At 46.2% G+C, this 17,145-nt stretch overlaps 1 long non-coding RNA gene across 2 annotated transcripts in view; it reads right to left on the reverse strand.

Annotated features, from left to right (window-relative positions):
* Positions 1-1,236: 1,236 nt before the first annotated feature.
* The window catches only part of LOC127666155 (uncharacterized), a 31,040-nt gene continuing 15,131 nt past the window's right edge, over positions 1,237-17,145 (reverse strand). The window contains exons 3-5 of one of the 2 annotated variants that reach the window (XR_007973552.1): positions 9,039-9,236; positions 2,948-3,123; positions 1,237-1,437 (exon numbers count right to left, since the gene is read on the reverse strand). This is a non-coding gene — a long non-coding RNA (uncharacterized LOC127666155). Of the gene's footprint in view, positions 1,438-2,947; positions 3,124-7,920; positions 9,237-17,145 lie in introns of those variants that run through there. The other variant, XR_007973551.1, reaches the window with a different exon arrangement.

A 17,145-nucleotide genomic window follows, 5' to 3' on the forward strand; every position in this document is an offset into this window, starting at 1 on the left:
GCTGTTTATGATTTCTATACAGATAGCAAATCAACCCCTAGCCATCTATGACAAGAACTCAACAAGAGAACGTATGTGGATCCTTTGGGACAGCCTTCCAGGAATAGACTCCACAGGTGATGCTGATGATGATAAATTGTTATCAGTTTCCACCCTCGTTTTGCCAGAACCTAGGATCAGACAGAAGCAAGCAATGAATACTATGCCAGATTTAATTCATTCCCACCATGGAAGAATGCATCCTGATCTATTGCAAGTTATTCACCTTTGCACCCGCAGATCACAGCGGTTTGGAGGACAGTTGAGAACTGGGCAAATAGGGACTGGAGAGATGGCTCAGAGGTTAAGAGCAATGACTGCTCTTCCAGAGGTCTTGAGTTCAATTCCCAGCAACCTCATGGTGGCCCATAACTATAATGGGCTCTGATGCCCTCTTCTGGTGTGTCTGAGGACAGTGACGGTGTACTCACATACATGAAATAAATCTAAGAGAGAGAGAGAGAGAGAACTGGGCAAATAAAAACGGATGTGTGTGAGTGCTCACGCCAATGGTGAAAACAAGCCAGTTTGTGAACATGAGACTCACTTGTACTTCTCCCGCCCCGCCCCTCCATTTCCACCTCCATGCTCACGGAGTTCCTTATCTCAACTCAACCAAGAAGGAGGAAGTCAAGGTTAGCTTGAGGGGGGGTCTGCCTGACGTGCATGTGCCAACCTCACTAGACTAATAACCCTACGCCAGCATTCTTGAATGGCCACTAAAAACTGTAGATAAGGGAAACCATCCTACGTCCTTCAACATGCAGGATGCAACCTTCCCAATGCTGAGACCCCTTAATACAGCTCCTCGTGTTGTGCTGACCCACAACTATAAGATTATTTTGTTGCTACCTCATAACTGTAATTTTGTAGTTGTTCTAAATATAGTAATATAGATACCTGATATGCAACCCCCAAGTGGGTCATGACCGACAGGCTGAGAACCACTGTCGTACAGGGTCGAGAGGCTGGGAACCACTATCGTACACTTCGTGTATGATAGTTTATTGTCCAGTTTTTGCTAGATGAGGAAGCTTGACATTACATATTATTGATTCTTTTTTTAAGATTTATCCATTCACTATATATATGTATATACATACATATATATATATACATATATACATACATATATATATATACATATATATATATATATATATATATATATATATATATATATATATATATATATATACAGTGTGGCTGTCTTCAGACACACCAGAAGAGAGCATTGGATCCCATTACAGATGGTTGTGAGCCACCATATGGTTGCTGGGAACTGAACTCAGGACCTCTGGAAGAGCAGTCAGTGCTCTTAACCGCTGAGCCATCCTCCCAGTCCACATATTATTGATTCTTCAATAGTGGTTGATATTAAGTTGGCCGGTCAGGAACCTGGAGGAAACAGATTAAAAAGTCAGTATCAGGGAGCTTTAAGGAGCCATAGGATGGGTATCTAGACATGTGTCTCAAGAGTATAGGCCTCAAAGACCTTCACTCCATGGTGGTAAAGGTGAGGAATGGTGGAGATCAGCCCTGTAGCTGCCAGTCAACTCTCTCCCAGCCAGTGAGTGACTCTAGTAGGCTCATGCACACAACTGACTGGAAATCAGGAATGGACTCCGTGAGTGGGGTCAAAGATGCCGGCCGGCTTCCTTCTTCACAGCTGATCTGATTGACTTCCTAGCTTGGACTCCAGGCTCTGACAGCAACAGCTTTCAGCCCTCGTTAATTCCTTCTCGAAGGGACCAGCCTGCCCCCTGGTGGTGGATGGGCTTTCCGTCCACCAGTCCCTTCCCATTACAAGGCAGACTTGCTCTGGGTTTGAACTAGCATTTACACCTACTGTTGTTAGAGTAACATCACCAACCGCCACACACAGTGCTGCTAGGAGACACACTCGTCAGAAGAAAAATAAGTCAGTGGGATTCTCTGTGTGTAATTCTGTGACCTATGCTGTACAGTGTCCATCAGAACTAGTTTGCAAACAGACAACACACACACACACACACACACACAGAGACAGACAGACAGAGACAGAGAGACATGTACACACAAGAAGGCACAAACACACAACAATGCGATGTCAAAAGTTGGTTTGGGGATGGAGAGATGACTCAGTGGTTAAGAGCACTGACTGCTCTTTCCAAAGGTCCTGTGTTCAAATCCCAGCAACCACATGGTAGCTTACAACCATCCGTAATGAGATCTGATACCCTCTTCTAGTGTGTCTGAAGACAGCTATGGTGTACTGGCAGATAAAATAAATAAATAAGTCTTTTTTTTTTCTTTTTTTGGTTTTTCAAGACAGGGTTTCTCTGTGCAGTCCTGGCTGTCCTGGAACTCACTCTGTAGACCAGGCTGGCCTTGAACTCAGAAATCCGCCTGCCTCTGCCTCCCAAGTGCTGGGATTACAGGCATGCACCACCACGCCTGGCAATAAATAAGTCTTAAAAAACAAAGAAAGAAAGTTGGTTTTGGTCTCGCCTGTCTGTCAAGAAGTAGGGCTGCTAGCCGGGAGGTGGTGGCGCACGCCTGTAATCCCAGCACTCTGGGAGGCAGAGGTAGGCAGATCTCTGAGTTCAAGGCCAGCCTGGTCTACAGAGTGAGTTCCAGGACAGCCAAGGCTACACAGAGAAACCCTGTCTCGGAAAAAAACAAATCCAAAAAAAAAAAAAAACAACCAAAAAAAGAGTTGCCTTGGTCATGGTGTCTATTCACAGCAATGGAAAGCCTGAGGGACCATGGACTGCAGAGTCTCAGGATAGAATCAGGTGGAATCCCTGAGAATTCTGGGTCTGGACTCCTGAACTTTAAAGTGACTCAGAACAGAAGGCATGAACGGATTCAACTAGGCTTTAACGGGGAGCATATTCTACAATAAAATGAATGTCGGCCATCTTACCTCAGGTGGGAAGCGAGAGTTTAAGACCACAAGCGCCTGTGTATATTGACACCAAGCCACTGAAGCGGGTACTGTGAGAACAACTGTCATTCTTTCTGACTTCTGTCATTCTGTCCAGCCACGAAGATCCTTATTTCACGAGTCTGGGAATGTGAAGTCAGCTACCACGGCAGAAGCTGGAAAAGTGCAAACATTGTCTTCCTCGGACTCCTTTGGACTTAGATTCCTGGAACTAGGCACACGCGGGACTTAGATGAAGAGGAAGGTGACAGACAATCCTTAAGGAGGATGGGGACCACGCGGATGCTACAGAAGTGGTAGCGGGTGGTGACCAACGGACACAGAGCTATTTAATCTGCATCGACAACCAGGATACACAGGGCAAGTTGTAGCAGCCGCCATGCTCCCCGAGGTCTGAGTTTAGGCCGTTCCCTTATTGCTTGCCTCCACTGTGTTCTTCATCCCCCCCCCCCCATGTGCCAGCCCCCACCCTCAGCCCTTGAGAGGGAAATTCAGACCTCAGTGTTTGCCACAGTTGCGCACCTGGGGTGGAGCTTTCGGACCTAAGTGAAGTCTATTCTAGATCCACAGCTTCCTGCACTGAGACGGGCTACCCACCAAGTAGATGAACCAGCTGACCAGACCCCAGCATTTTGGGGGAAGGGTTTCTCCCCCCACCTTTAAATTCAAAAGCTATGTCTTGGCTTCATTATCTCTCTCATTATTTCTTGTCCTTTCTTTTTTTTTGTTTTTTTTGTTTTTTGTTTTTTGTTTTTTTTTTTTTTTTGAGACAGGGTTTCTCTGTGTAGCCCTGGCTGTCCTGGAACTCACTTTGTAGACCAGGCTGGCCTCGAACTCAGAAATCCACCTGCCTCTGCCTCCCAAGTTTTGTTGTCCTTTCTATTCCAGCTCCAGCTTTCCTTCCAGGTGAACCGGGTTCTCCACAATTGCCAGCGGCTACACCTCCAGACATGTCTAAGGAGGAAGAGGTTGCACCTGGGGCACACTGCTCTTTCCTTAATGGCAGCCAGCCATGTTATCCTGCATACAAGTCAGTCTACAGTTGTGGAGTCAGGGTGCATGAGACTGATAACTAAACGCCCAGTCTGCTCCTGACCCACACCTCAGTTCTGACCAGACAAGATCAGACAGCCTTGAACTGTGGTTTTTTTCCTTTCCTCCTGTGTTTGCTTTTTAGCAACTGACTTTGATCCTGTTTCTTAGCTGATGTTGTGATCATAAAAAGAGAAAGAGAAAGAGGCGAGAGAATATGTTCTACAGTGGTGTGGGGGAAGGGGGAGCCTCAACGGGCCCATGCCAAGGCATCCCTTCCCCCTGAGGGACCGGACACACACCGACATAGTATAGAATAGAATTTATTTAGGGCATGGGAGGGGAATTAAGGGGGTAGTAGAGGCAGAGAGAGGCAGAGAGAGGGAGAGAGTAGAGAAGCAGAGGCCGGCCATGACCATGTGGAGGGGGGGAGGGGAGGGAGGGCCTGGGAGTGAGAGAAGAGATGTAAGACTGGTAAGAGGGATAAGAGATTAAACACTGGTGGCTCAGCCTACGTAGACGTCCCATAATGCATTGTCCTGAACAACCTTAAGCCATATGCTCCATCCTTTCAAAGAACCCAGATGCCCCTGGGCTGAGTCCAGGCCAACAGACTTTGCTTCTCTGTAGATGCGGAACCGCACAGCGGGGCATCCTGTGGCTCAGCCGTGAGCAACCGGGATCTCTTTAGCATGTCTTCGAGATTTGAAATCCTCATGCCAACAAGACTTCTGTTTTTACATTCACCCAAAGATGCACAGGTAGGCTAAGCCCAGTTTATGGTTCTCACATGCGGTTGGTTAAGCAATGCAGTCAGTAGGCAGCAGTTGGGCCTGGTTTGCACAAGACCGTCTAGCCTTAACTGCTGATAGTCCCACAGTCAAGAAAACCATGAGTTTCAGGCCAAACCGGACAGCTAGTCATCCTAGTCATGGACCGTGGTGGGAATAAAATGTCAAAAGCGGTGGTCAACAGAGAGTTAAGCTAAAGGTCCTTACCTCAGCCGGTGCTGGTACCCGGTATGCTTTCTTCGTATCTACTCAGTGCATTTTCTTAGCTCCACCAAAATAGTAAAAGCAATTACCATTTTATTCCAGCTTGAAAATATTCATAGACATCCCAGAGCCTACTCTCTCTTCTAGCTGACTGGCTGCTCAGCGAAGCATTCCCTGTCTCGCTGCCTCAATTTTTCCCTCCTTTCCTCCTTTTAGCAGATCTCCTCCAGACCTCTTCCAATTTACCTGCCTCTTCTTGATACCACGCAGTCCAACCGAGTGCCAGGCGAGTCGCTTCCTTGACTCATTATGCGCCTTGGGCAGCTAATGCAGCAAAAACCACGTAAGCGTCGGATCCAATTATTTGTAAGTGCCTTTCAGGCCTGTGCGCGCGCGCGCACACACACACACACACACACACACACACACACACACTTTGTTAGTCAAAAGAATGAAATGCCTTCTGAAGGTCAAAGCCCACAGTTCTTAGGGTTGGAAAAGACAGAAATGAATGATTTTGTGAAGCTGAAGCATGGGGCAGGGGCAGTGGGCGGAGAGCCGAAGATGTCGGCAGGTCTTCCTCTGATCCCACCAGCTGGGCAAGCCTGGAGAAGTCAGACTCCAGCCAACTCTGCATTTCCCCATAAAGAAAAGAGTGAGTGAGTGACACTGGCCATCCCAAAAGCCGTTCCTGTCACTGCAATTTGGGGACAGACAGACACCACTCGGGATAAGACCTAAACCAATGAAGCACAGTGATCTGGACTGGAGTGCGCCTGCTTCTCCGGACCATTTCCTGCTGCTGCTCTATGCATGTTCGGTTTTAGAAAACAGGACAGAGGTATTTCTGTAGTTGTCATGGGTAAGATACCGTCCCCTCCATCACCAGATTCTACAAAAATGCCTAGCTATAAGGCAAAGGGGAATGAAGCCCATTGGTAGAATTAAAGGAGCTGGTCTGTTAAACCGAGGTAGCAGGGTGTAGTGCGTTGTTCAGAGAAAAAGAAAAGAAAGAAAGGGGGAGGGGAAGGAAAAACAAAACGGATGGGAAACAGAATAACATCGGAGTGTGCTGAAGTGTAGTCACACAAGTGGGAAATTCTATGTTTATTAAGAAATATAAAGACATTAGTCTCCATTAAGTCTGACTTAGTGTCGCACACTTGGACATGTGTATGGACATGGGGACTTCGTGCAGGCGTATAACATTCATGTCTTGTGTATCATTTAATAATAATGAATAATTAATAAATAATAATTTCATTTAAATTTTTTAAAAGGAGAATTTGCGGGCAGGTGAGAGGGCTGAGCAGATAGTCACAGCCAAGCCTGAGAGCATGAGTCCCCAGGGCCACATGGTGGGAGGAGAGAACAGACTTCTGCAAGTTGTCCTCTCACCTCCACACGTGTGCCAGGGCATGCACACACCCACACATAAACATGTGTGTCATGGCATGCACACACCCACACATAAACGTGTGTGTCATGGCATGCACACACCCACACATAAACGTGTGTGTCATGACATGCACACACCCAGGCATAAACATGTGTGCCATGGCATGCACACACCCAGACATAAACATGTGTGTCATGGCATGTACACACCCACACATAAACGTGTGTGTCATGGCATGCACACACCCACACATAAACGTGTGTGTCATATATATGAAGAGAGAGAGAAACAAAAACAGAAACGATAGTCCTCAGTTCGTAGTAGAAGTAGTGGACATGAAGGGTTGGAGAGATGGCCCGGCAATTAGAGCACTGGCTACCCTTCCAGTGGACTGGAGTTTGTTTCCCAGCACCCACGTAGTGGCTCACAGCCATCCAACACTCTGTTCTGACCTCCACACGTATCAGGCACACATATAGTACACAGACATACATGTAGACAAAACACCCGTACACCTAAAATAAACAAGTAATTAATTTTAAAATAGAAAATCAGGGGCTGGAGAGATGGCTCAGTCGTTAAGAGCACTGACTGTTCTTTTAGAGGTCCTGAGTTCAATTCCCAGAAACCTCATGGTGGCTCACAACCTAATGGGATCTAACGCTGTCTTCTGGTGTGTCTGAAGACAGCTATAATTGTATTCATATATACAATAAATAAATAAATCTTTAAAAGAAAGGAAGGAAGGAAGGAAGGAAGGAAGGAAGGAAGGAAGGAAGGAAGGAGGGAGGGAGGGAGGGAGGGAGGGACGAGGGAGGGAGGGAAGGAAGGAGGGAGGGAGGGAAGGAAGGAAGGAGGGAGGGAGGGAAGGAAGGAGGGAAGGAAGGAGGGAGGGAGGGAAGGAAGGAAGGAAGGAAGGAAGGAAGGAAGGAAGGAAGGAGGGAAGGAGGGAAGGAAGGAAGGAAGGAAGGAAGGAGAGAAAGAAAATTGTACTGAGGTCCCGAAGAAGAGAAACTGAGTCAATCTTGGTTAAGGCTTTGGAAGACTGAACATCAGCCTAGAATGGCAGGTACCCAGATGAAGGCTCAGAACAGCACGTGCTCCACCCTTCCCCCCCCACCCCCACCCCCACCCCCACCCCTTCTTGGTAACCAGGATGGAACAATCATCCAAGTCTTATCCGCTCAGTGGCCATTTGCCCATGTTTGTCTTTTTCTCAACAAAAACTCTGCCTGGACAGGTTCACTCTACCCTTATTTTAAATCATAGCAGCCTGTGAGCTTGCAGACTTGACCTTGATCTTAGCTGATACTAATATTCTACTCTAAACTTCTAATTTGGGGAGCATCTTAGGGGAGTTGGGAGGGGGATGGGCTAGCAGACACTAGCAGGGTATAGTGTTTTCTGTCCATATGTAGCTGAACCGAAGCTGGCTCCAGGCACCTGTAAAAATGACCCATTAGCTGCCATTTCTAACATACATGAATTGTTTTCATCCATGGAAGAAGAAGTTATGCCATCTGCAGGAAAGTGAATATAATTGAAGATAACAATAGCTCTAGTCTCTTTTCTGTTACTGTGACAAACACCATAACCAAAAACAGCTTAGGGGAGGAAAGGGTTTGCATCATCATGAGGTCACAGTCTGTCACTGAGGGAATTCTGGGCAAGAATTCCAGCAGGACTTGAAGGTGGGTCTGCTCACGCCTCCACACAGCATCACCTCTAACCCGGGGACTTGTTCAAAGCCAAGAAAGTTCAGCAGAAACCACCGAGTCAGCTGCTTGCTCACTGGTATAACTGTGTATGCTTAAGTAGCTTTCGATACAGACCAAGACCGCCTACACAGGGAAAGGTACCGCCCATAGTGGGCTGGAACCTCCTAGAACACAGGCTTTAAATTAGTCCCCCATAGATATGCCCATAGACCAGTAAGAACTAGGTAATTATTCTAGTCTAATTATTCTAGAATATCTCAACTAAGATTCCCTTCTCAGGTGACTCAGGGTTATGTTAAGTTGGCGATTAAAGCTAGGACATTAGCTGGGCAGTGGTGGTGCACACCTTTAATCCTAGCACTTGGGAGGCAGAGGGAGGCAGATTTCTGAGTTCAAGGCCAGCCTGATCTACAGAGAGTGCCAGGATAGCCAGGGTTACACAGAGAAACCCTGTCTTGAGCACCCCTCCCAAAAAGGCTAGGACATTAGTGTTCATCAAATTAAGCAAGTCTCTGAACAACTATCATGTTTTCTCCAGTTTGTGATTTCTACATTTGATATGCAGGATCATGTATGTAAATACTACATGGAATTGGGTTGAAGCTGCCTTGGTGAGCAAAGATAATGGGGAGGGGCAGAAAAGGGAGGGAGGGGCTCAGTGTACAGTACACTCTTGCTTGAAATTTTGTAAAAAAAACAAAAAACAAAAAATAGCCGGGCAGTGGTGGCGCACGCCTGTAATCCCAGCACTCTGGGAGGCAGAGGCAGGCAGATTTCTGAGTTCGAGGCCAGCCTGGTCTACAGAGTGAGTTCCAGGACAGCCAGGGTGACACAGAGAAACCCTGTCTCGAAAAACCAAAAACAACAACAACAACAACAAAAAAAATGTCTGCCATTCCTACACATGGAATATAATCCAACCTTACTCCACACACTTAGGGGATTTCACTGAAGATGAGGAGAGGCAGCATTGTAGCATCCCGAGGAAGGATAGGCTCATGGGAGGGAGTTTCTATAGTCGGAGAATCAGAGGGCAGACATATTGGAATGAAGAGGAGGAGTCTGGAACCAGTGAGATACGCCTCAGCTGCTAGAGGTGCTTCGCCATGAAACCGGAGTTTGATCTGTCAAGGAAGGAAAAGAGAACTGATTCCACAATGTCAGCCTCCGGCCTCATGCTCTTGCTAAGGCATGTATGCTGCACCTGCTCATGCACATAATAATAATAATAATAATAATAATAATAATAAATTCTTAGTTTTTTAATTGAAAAAAATAAAGCATGAGATTTATTTGCCTTGTGATTTTCTAAGGCACTTTTATGAACATAAAGACTTGGTTGATTTTTAAGGATTATGGTAGATTCAGACCTTAAATGGCCAAACTATCTAGGGGTGGTAACACGTGGCTATAATCCCAGCAGGTGGGCTGAGAAATGGCTCACTGAATAAGGACACTTACTCTATAAGCTTGAGGACCCAAGTTCAAATCCCTCAGAACACACATTAAAATAAATAAGGAAACATGAATAAACAAAAGCTAGATACAGCTTTGGGTACCTGAACCCTGACCTTGTCCAGTGGAGACAAGCTGATCCTATAAGCCCATTACTCAGCCAGCCTACCCCAAGCGCTGATATTCCGTGTCCATGGGGGACTCTAGCCCAAAGCTATAAGGCAGAAAGCAATAGGGAGAGGCCCCTGGCATGGTTCTCTGGTTTCCATGCACACAGGCAAATGCATCCTTGCATCAAGGTACACACAGCACACGTACATACATAAAACATGCACAAACAAAATTAAATTAAATTAAAACTAGTTCAAAGTCACCTATGGCTACACAGCAAGTTCAAGACCAGCCTGGTCTTCCTGAGACCTTGTCTCAAAATGGGACCAGGTAGGGAGACAGCTCAGTAGGCAAAAGCACTTGCTATGTAATGGGGAAGGCCTGAACTAGAGTCCCCGGAGCCCACGTAAAACCAGGTATGGTAGCACACATCTGTAACCCCAATGGTTCTAAAGCAAGATGGACAATAGAGACAGGCTAATTCCTAGAAGCTTGTGACATCTGCGTCTGCGAAATAACAAGAGACCTGGTCTCCATTAAAAGGTGAAAGACTAGTCCTAACAGGAGAGTTGCCATCTGTGCTCCAGACATGTTCTGGGGCACATGCACAGCTGCTGTGACAGATGAACACATACATACACATGCACACACACACACAAACATACATGATAAGATGAGGTGGAGTGGGGACAAGACGGGTGAGAGGAAGGAATATCTCTCCTCTATAACCATGGCGGTCAAAGTTGTCACTTCAAGTCACTATCGCGAGAGGTCTAACTGACCAGTCGCTGCAGTCACCTCTCAGATAATGAAACAGGCACTAGAAGCAAGCCTGGAGCGTTTTATGCATTCACGGTTTATGCTGGAGAGAAGAGAGGACAGACAGAGAGGACAGGAGAAACACAACAAAGGTCCCTTGTATTTGTAGTGACATTTCCTGTGTGTGTCACAGTGGATGTTCAATGAATGTTTGCTAATCACTAAAGGGAAAAACATGGAATGTATCAGGGAAATCCTGGAGAGAAGTCTGATTCAGTAGTGGTGATTCACTGCATCTGTTTCCATGGATGCAGTGGTATTTGGCCTGGATTCTAAAATCATCCAGCCTCTGGTTTTAGTAAAAGAGTGATGTCACTAGGTTAGGAATGATGCAGTCCCTTTGAGACACACGCTTTTGCTTACTCAATGGCAGCGTGTTCTCTCAGTCCTCTCCCTATAGTCTGTAATCTCAGGAGGTGTAAGGTGCTACCTCAGAGATCCCATGGACATGGGATCTGAAGGCGCCTGGTGCTGCATGCGGGAGCTGGTGGCTAACACCGGCTGGCGATAGGTATTTCCTACAGAGTTCATTTGGGGAGGGCAGGTGAAAACAACTGAGTCTCGTTAGATTACATCAGAGGGTCTCTGTCCTAGTTACCTTCAATGTGGCGTGGCCTGGCATCATCTCAGAGGTAGACCAAAAGTTAAAATGACCTAGGAAAGATTGGCCTTGGACATGTCTGTGAAGGATTCTTAATTAATCAAAAAATAAAAAATAAAAATAAAAAATTGACACAGTATCTCACTATGTAGCCTTGGCTGGCCTAGAACTCACTCTGTAGATCAGGTCAGACTTGAACCCACAGAGATCCACCTGCCTCTGCGTCCTGAGTGCTAGGATTAAAGGCATACACCTCTATACCCAGCTTTTTTTTTTTTTTTTTTTGGATTTGGTTTTTTGGAGACAGGGTTTCTCTGTATAGCCCTGGCTGTCCTGGAACTCACTCTGTAGACCAGGCTGGCCTCGAACTCAGAAATCCGCCTGCCTCTGCCTCCCAGAGTGCTGGGATTACAGGCGTGCGCCACCACCGCCCAGCTATACCCAGCTATTTTAATCTTCAATTGATATAGGAGGACCCAGTCCACTGTGGGCAGCCCTATTGCTGGGAAGGTGGGCCTGAGCTGTATAAGAAAGCTAACTCGGAGCTGGAGGGATGGCTCAGCTGCTAAGAGCACTGACTGCCCTTCTGAAGGTCCAGAGTTCCAATCCCAGCAACCACATGGTGGCTCACAACCATCTGTAATGAGATCTGGCGCCCTCTCCTGGAGTGTCTGAAGACGGCTACATATACTAAATAAATAATCTTTTTTTTTGTTTTGTTTTGTTTTTGTTTTTTTGGATTTTTTTTTTTCTCAAGACAGGGTTTCTCTGTGTAGTCCTGGCTGTCCTGGAACTCACTCTGTAGACCAGGCTGGCCTTGAACTCAGAAATCCGCCTGCCTCTGCCTCCCAGAGTGCTGGGATTACAGGCGTGAGCCACCACCGCCCAGCCTAAATAAATAATCTTAATTAAAAAAAAAGAAAGAAAGAGAAAGAGAGAAAGAAAGGAAGGAAGGAAGGAAGGAAGGAAGGAAGGAAGGAAGGAAGGAAGAAAGAAAGACAGACAGACAGAAAGAAAGACAGACAGACAGACAGAAAGACAGACAACAAAAGCCCGTGAGCGAGCCAGTGGCCTCCCTGCATGGCTTCTGCATCAATCTCCTGTCCCCGACTTCCCTCAATGATCGACTGTGACACAGAAGTCTAAGCCAAGCACATCCTTTCCTCTTCCCCTTCTTACATAACTTCTGGTCAGAGTGTCTTACCTCAGCCACAAAGACAGATGTAGAGCTGCCTCTCTGAGGAGATGACATCTGAGAGTTAGATGCAGAGACAGCGCTTGTGGTTTGAAAGTGAAATGTGTCCCCCCACCCTCCACACCACCCCTGAAGGCCGTGTGCCTGAGCATTTGGTTGGCTTCCCAGGCGGTTGAGCTCTTTTTGAAGGCTGTGGAACCTTTAGGAGCCACTGACAGAAGGAGGTCACTGTGTGGAGATCTTAAGGTTTTCTAGCCGGTCCCCACCACCCGCCCACACTCTGTTACCTGGCTGCATATGAAATGCTACCCTCCTGATGCCAGGCCTTCCTCACCATAATGAACTCCATCCCTCAAACGGCAGCCCAAAGAAACGTTTCATCCCCTAAGTGGCTCCTCACCGGGGATTCAGGAAAGTGTCTAACGCGGAAGGCAGCTTTGGGGAGATGAGCAGCCTGGAAGCAAGGTCCACCGCACACACAGAAGGGCTTGAGTGTGTGCCGAGGGCAGGAGCCTGGTGGGTGAGTGGGTGTTCGAGATCGGAGTGGGTGGGGCACTCCAGGCCTTAGGAAGCACCCTGGCTTTGCATTCTAAGTCGGGAAGGGCTGAGGGGTATCAAGCTGGGCGTGGCTGCGCGCGAAAGAGGAAGGCCAGTAGAAAGTGCTTGGTAGAAGTCTGGACCAGAAAACAAGGTAGCTTAGGCTAAAACAGGAGCCCTAAAGACAGAGCAAGAAAGGGGAGGATCTAGACACGCCTTGTCTAGGTAGGACTCACTTTGAATTGAAAAAACGGGGGTGGGAAAGGTAAAATCCAGTATCCGATTTTTTGGCCTGGTTAGTTGAGTGCCATGCCGGGGTGTGAGGAAGGCACAGTGAGGAAGTAACTGATTGGGGGTGGACGGAGGGGGTGGGAGTTAATCATGAGTTCTGTTTCCGCTCAATTAATTTTGAGGTGCCCATTAGGCATGCAGGAGGAATTCCAAGCAGAACTTGAAAGACCCAGTTGTGAAATTCTAGAAAGAGGCCAGGCCCTGGGAAACAGAGCCAAGCTCGCCGCGGGAGTCTGCAGCTCCCGCAAGCACAGGCCCTTGGCTCAAAGCCCTGAGCGCCACCTCTGAGTCCACGGAGCTCAAGGAAGTCTTGTGAGATGTGTGATGAAGTGGTGGATGCCACAAAGTCACACTATGTGACAGGTCTCTCATGAGAGGTTTACCGCGCGTGCGGGGGTTTGGAGGGGGTAAACAAAGGCTGCCTCTGGGCAAAGGTGGAGAGAAAAAGAAAGCAGAGAGAGGAGGCGCCGGCACAGCGGGGAGATGCGCAGTTTGCGGCGACTGCCAGGATGTGTTGCACGTTGGTAGCTAATAATGAGGTATCCTGCTGCCGCTAGGTCCCTGGGGCAGACGAGGAGACGCAACCAGGCGTCCCCTCCGAAGCATTCCTGCCAATGTTTTCTGTCCCCATCATGTCCTTTTAGATATGCTGCAACACCTTCAAGTCCGTAGCCAGTCTCTTTATACTGTTGCTTCAAACCAAGAACTAGTCAACATTTTCTACTTGCAACTGCCTTTTGCCCAAGAAGTACCTTTGAATGTGTGTGCACGTGTTTATGCACGTGTGTGTGCACGTGTGAGAGTGTGCATGCACATTTCTGTATGGGTGCCAAGTGGGAGCCAGTGGTCAACACTCCAGTTTTCCTAGCTTGCTTCTCCTCCATGTTTTTTTTGACACAGGGTCTCTCCCTGAACCTGGGACTCACTGATTCAGCTAGACTGGCTAGACAGCGAGTCCCAAAGATCCTCCTGGGTCCACAGGAATAATTCTTGATATTCATATACTTTTACCATTTATTATAAAAAAAAAAGTAAATTGGCAGACTAATGAAATGTATATGATATTTTTGCATCAAAGAGCAAAAAGTTCAGCTTTGGATAAAAATGTGATATAGGACCTGCAGTGTTGATAGATACTTTGATTTCATAATGTCCAATGCTGTGAATGCTACTTTGCATAAATACAAATGAACAAACAAAAAAGCCAGCAGAAGTATGTTTAGAGACATTTCAGAAATTGCTGAAAATACTGTCCTAATCCAAGCCAAAATTTATTTAACAATTTTTAGATTATGCTATCTTTTAATTACATACTTATTGGGAAGTGGTTGTGCACATGAGTTCAGGCACCCATGGGGGCAGGGGATCAGATTCCCTGAAGCTAGAGTTACACACACCTGCAAACTGGGAACAAGACTGTAGTCCTCTGCGATACACTAAGCCATTTCTCCAGCCCCTCATTTAGCAACTTTTTATTAAACCCAAGACACAAATTCAAACAGCAATCTTTAAAACCAAATATTCTAACACAATACTATCCAAAGATACACTCATTTGATACATGCTGAAGAATTATAGTACGCAAATACAGAGAATCTTTGTTTTCCATAACTAAAACATTGCTTTTCTATAAGCATACAAAACATGGGGCTAGAGATGGCTCAGTGGCTGACTGCTCTTCCAGAGGTCCTGAGTTCAATCCCCAGCAACCACATGGTGGCTCACAACCATCTGTAATGAGATCTGATGCTCTCTTTTGGAGTGTCTAAAGAAAAGATAATGTATTCACATACATAAAATAAATCTAAAATAATAATATAAAATGTTTAATGGACCGAAGTCTGTAATATACAATAGTCTTAAACCCAAACTGAAGTGCTTCAGACAGTGCTCGTGGGCAAACGGTTCAAAGCATGTGTGTCATTCATTCACTACAGGGCTGCAGTGAAGTTAGTCACATGACGTGACTGTGGTGTGAGCCAGCACCACCAGAAACACCGCAGATTTATTGTGTGTTTAATTTTGAATTAATTGCCAGGCTTTTTATGACCTTCACACTGAGTTACCTGGTCCTATATGGCTTCCTGTGGGTATGACCCGTGGTTGAGGAAGCGGGGCTTTGAATATAAAGAGGGATGAGCGACAGAGCTCTTAGACAGGTAATTACATCTGTTAAGTTCATCCCTGTCTAGGCTCAAGCATGACAGCACGGAGTCTGCACGGCAGCCTCAGCCTCTCTTCAAAAAGCAAGCAACGTTCTGTAGTGTGTACATAAGCGCCCTCTAGTGTTCAGAGCGGGCGTGTCCATTAACGTGGATTCTTCAGTTGAACAATTAAGTACTAAATCACAGTCATCTTAAATCTTTGTGAATGATGTTCTTGAGGGAGGGTGTCAGGGGAGAAATGATTGAATAAATTTAAAGCAATTTCCTTGGCCATAATCGATAACATCACTGTAGCAAAATTTTCTCTAGTTTTCTTCCTTTCTTTTTTTTTTTAAACACTAATCTTTATTGACAAAATGGCCTCTTCCTCAGCACACTTTCAGGTGTGAGCTGTTTAAAGTTGGCTTTCTGTGGAGAAGGATGAGGGGATGGAAAACTGTTGCTAAAAAACAAAGCAGCCGGGCGGTGGTGGCGCACGCCTGTAATCCCAGCACTCTGGGAGGCAGAGGCAGGTGGATTTCTGAGTTCAAGGCCAGCCTGGTCTACAGAGTGAGTTCCAGGACAGCTAGGGCTATACAGAGAAACCCTATCTCGAAAAAACTAAATCCAAAAAAACAACAACAAAAAACAAAAACAAAAAATAAAAGACTCAAAGCCTGTATGTTTATAATAAGCGTTAAGACATGGAAGCCGGGAAGGTATCAACCCTCTATGCTATTTTGCCTACATCTCTGGCAGTAACCGTGAGATATCACTTGCCATGTTGCACCTGAACTGCTCCTCACCGCCAAGCACTCAACAATCTGCCTGCCCCATGGTACCTTCCTCCTCTCTCCCTCAAGGTCTCTGCCTCAGACCCCAAGCTCCAGAACTGAAAGGCCCGCCTACCTCTCTGCAGCCCAGCTACCAGCAGCAAGGTTTGCACAACAAAAGCTGCCATTCAGGGGAATTCTTGAGGCAAGTAGACCGCTTACAGAATTTAGCATTACAATACATAGCAACAGACCAAACACTGCAGCAGAAAGAGTAGGAATAGACTTTCTAAGAAAGACATTCAGTAGGTTAAACCCCTTTGAAAATTTACGTTTTGGTTCTCAGTTAAGAAACTGGCTCTTCATCCTCTCTTCTTTTGAGGCTACAACACCGCTCACCAGTGGACAGAGCTGACATACTTAATGACATTGGAATGATCATCTCCAAGAAGATCTTAGATTCCTTTGTTGTTATTTAAGAAATTACTCTTTGAATACTTAAAAAGTAGATGCAGATTCCAAAATTAAAGTTTTGGTCTGAGTCTACACTCCATTTGCTTCTTATGACCTGAGAGGCTTTTGCCTACAACTTGTGACTCAGAAAACAGCAGCAAATCCTCTATTTTTTTCAAGAAAGCAGCATTGAATGAAAGAAATCTTTTTTTTTTTCACTGTGAATCACCCAAATGTAGGTATTTTATTCTTGTCAATTTCTGGTTTAAAGAAGATTGAAACACTACTGACCCTTTATAAAATCTTTATGGAAATTCCACAAACCACATTGAGAAACTTTATCATATCTACACGTGTGATTTCTTAGAAAATGGATATGGTGTCATTTAAAGTGGGCCCAAAGGGTTGAAGTTCATCAGTAGACCCTGGTAAACGGAGAGAGCAGAGATGGCAAAGGATATGCCAGAGAGGTGGGGATTCAGAGAGTCTGGGCCTGGGCTGGCAGTGGGGCCCCTCAAAGACTCACTAACTGGATGCTGAGATGTGTGACCCAATCTGAGCTCCAGGGATCCCCCAAAAGGCATATATGGTACACCTGGAGGGCAGAGAAAGCCATCAAATGACCTTTGACAACCCATGCACAGAGGTCCCAGG

The sequence above is a fragment of the Apodemus sylvaticus genome, chromosome 15 (assembly GCF_947179515.1).
Source record: "Apodemus sylvaticus chromosome 15, mApoSyl1.1, whole genome shotgun sequence".
Classification (NCBI taxonomy): Eukaryota; Metazoa; Chordata; class Mammalia; order Rodentia; family Muridae; genus Apodemus; species Apodemus sylvaticus.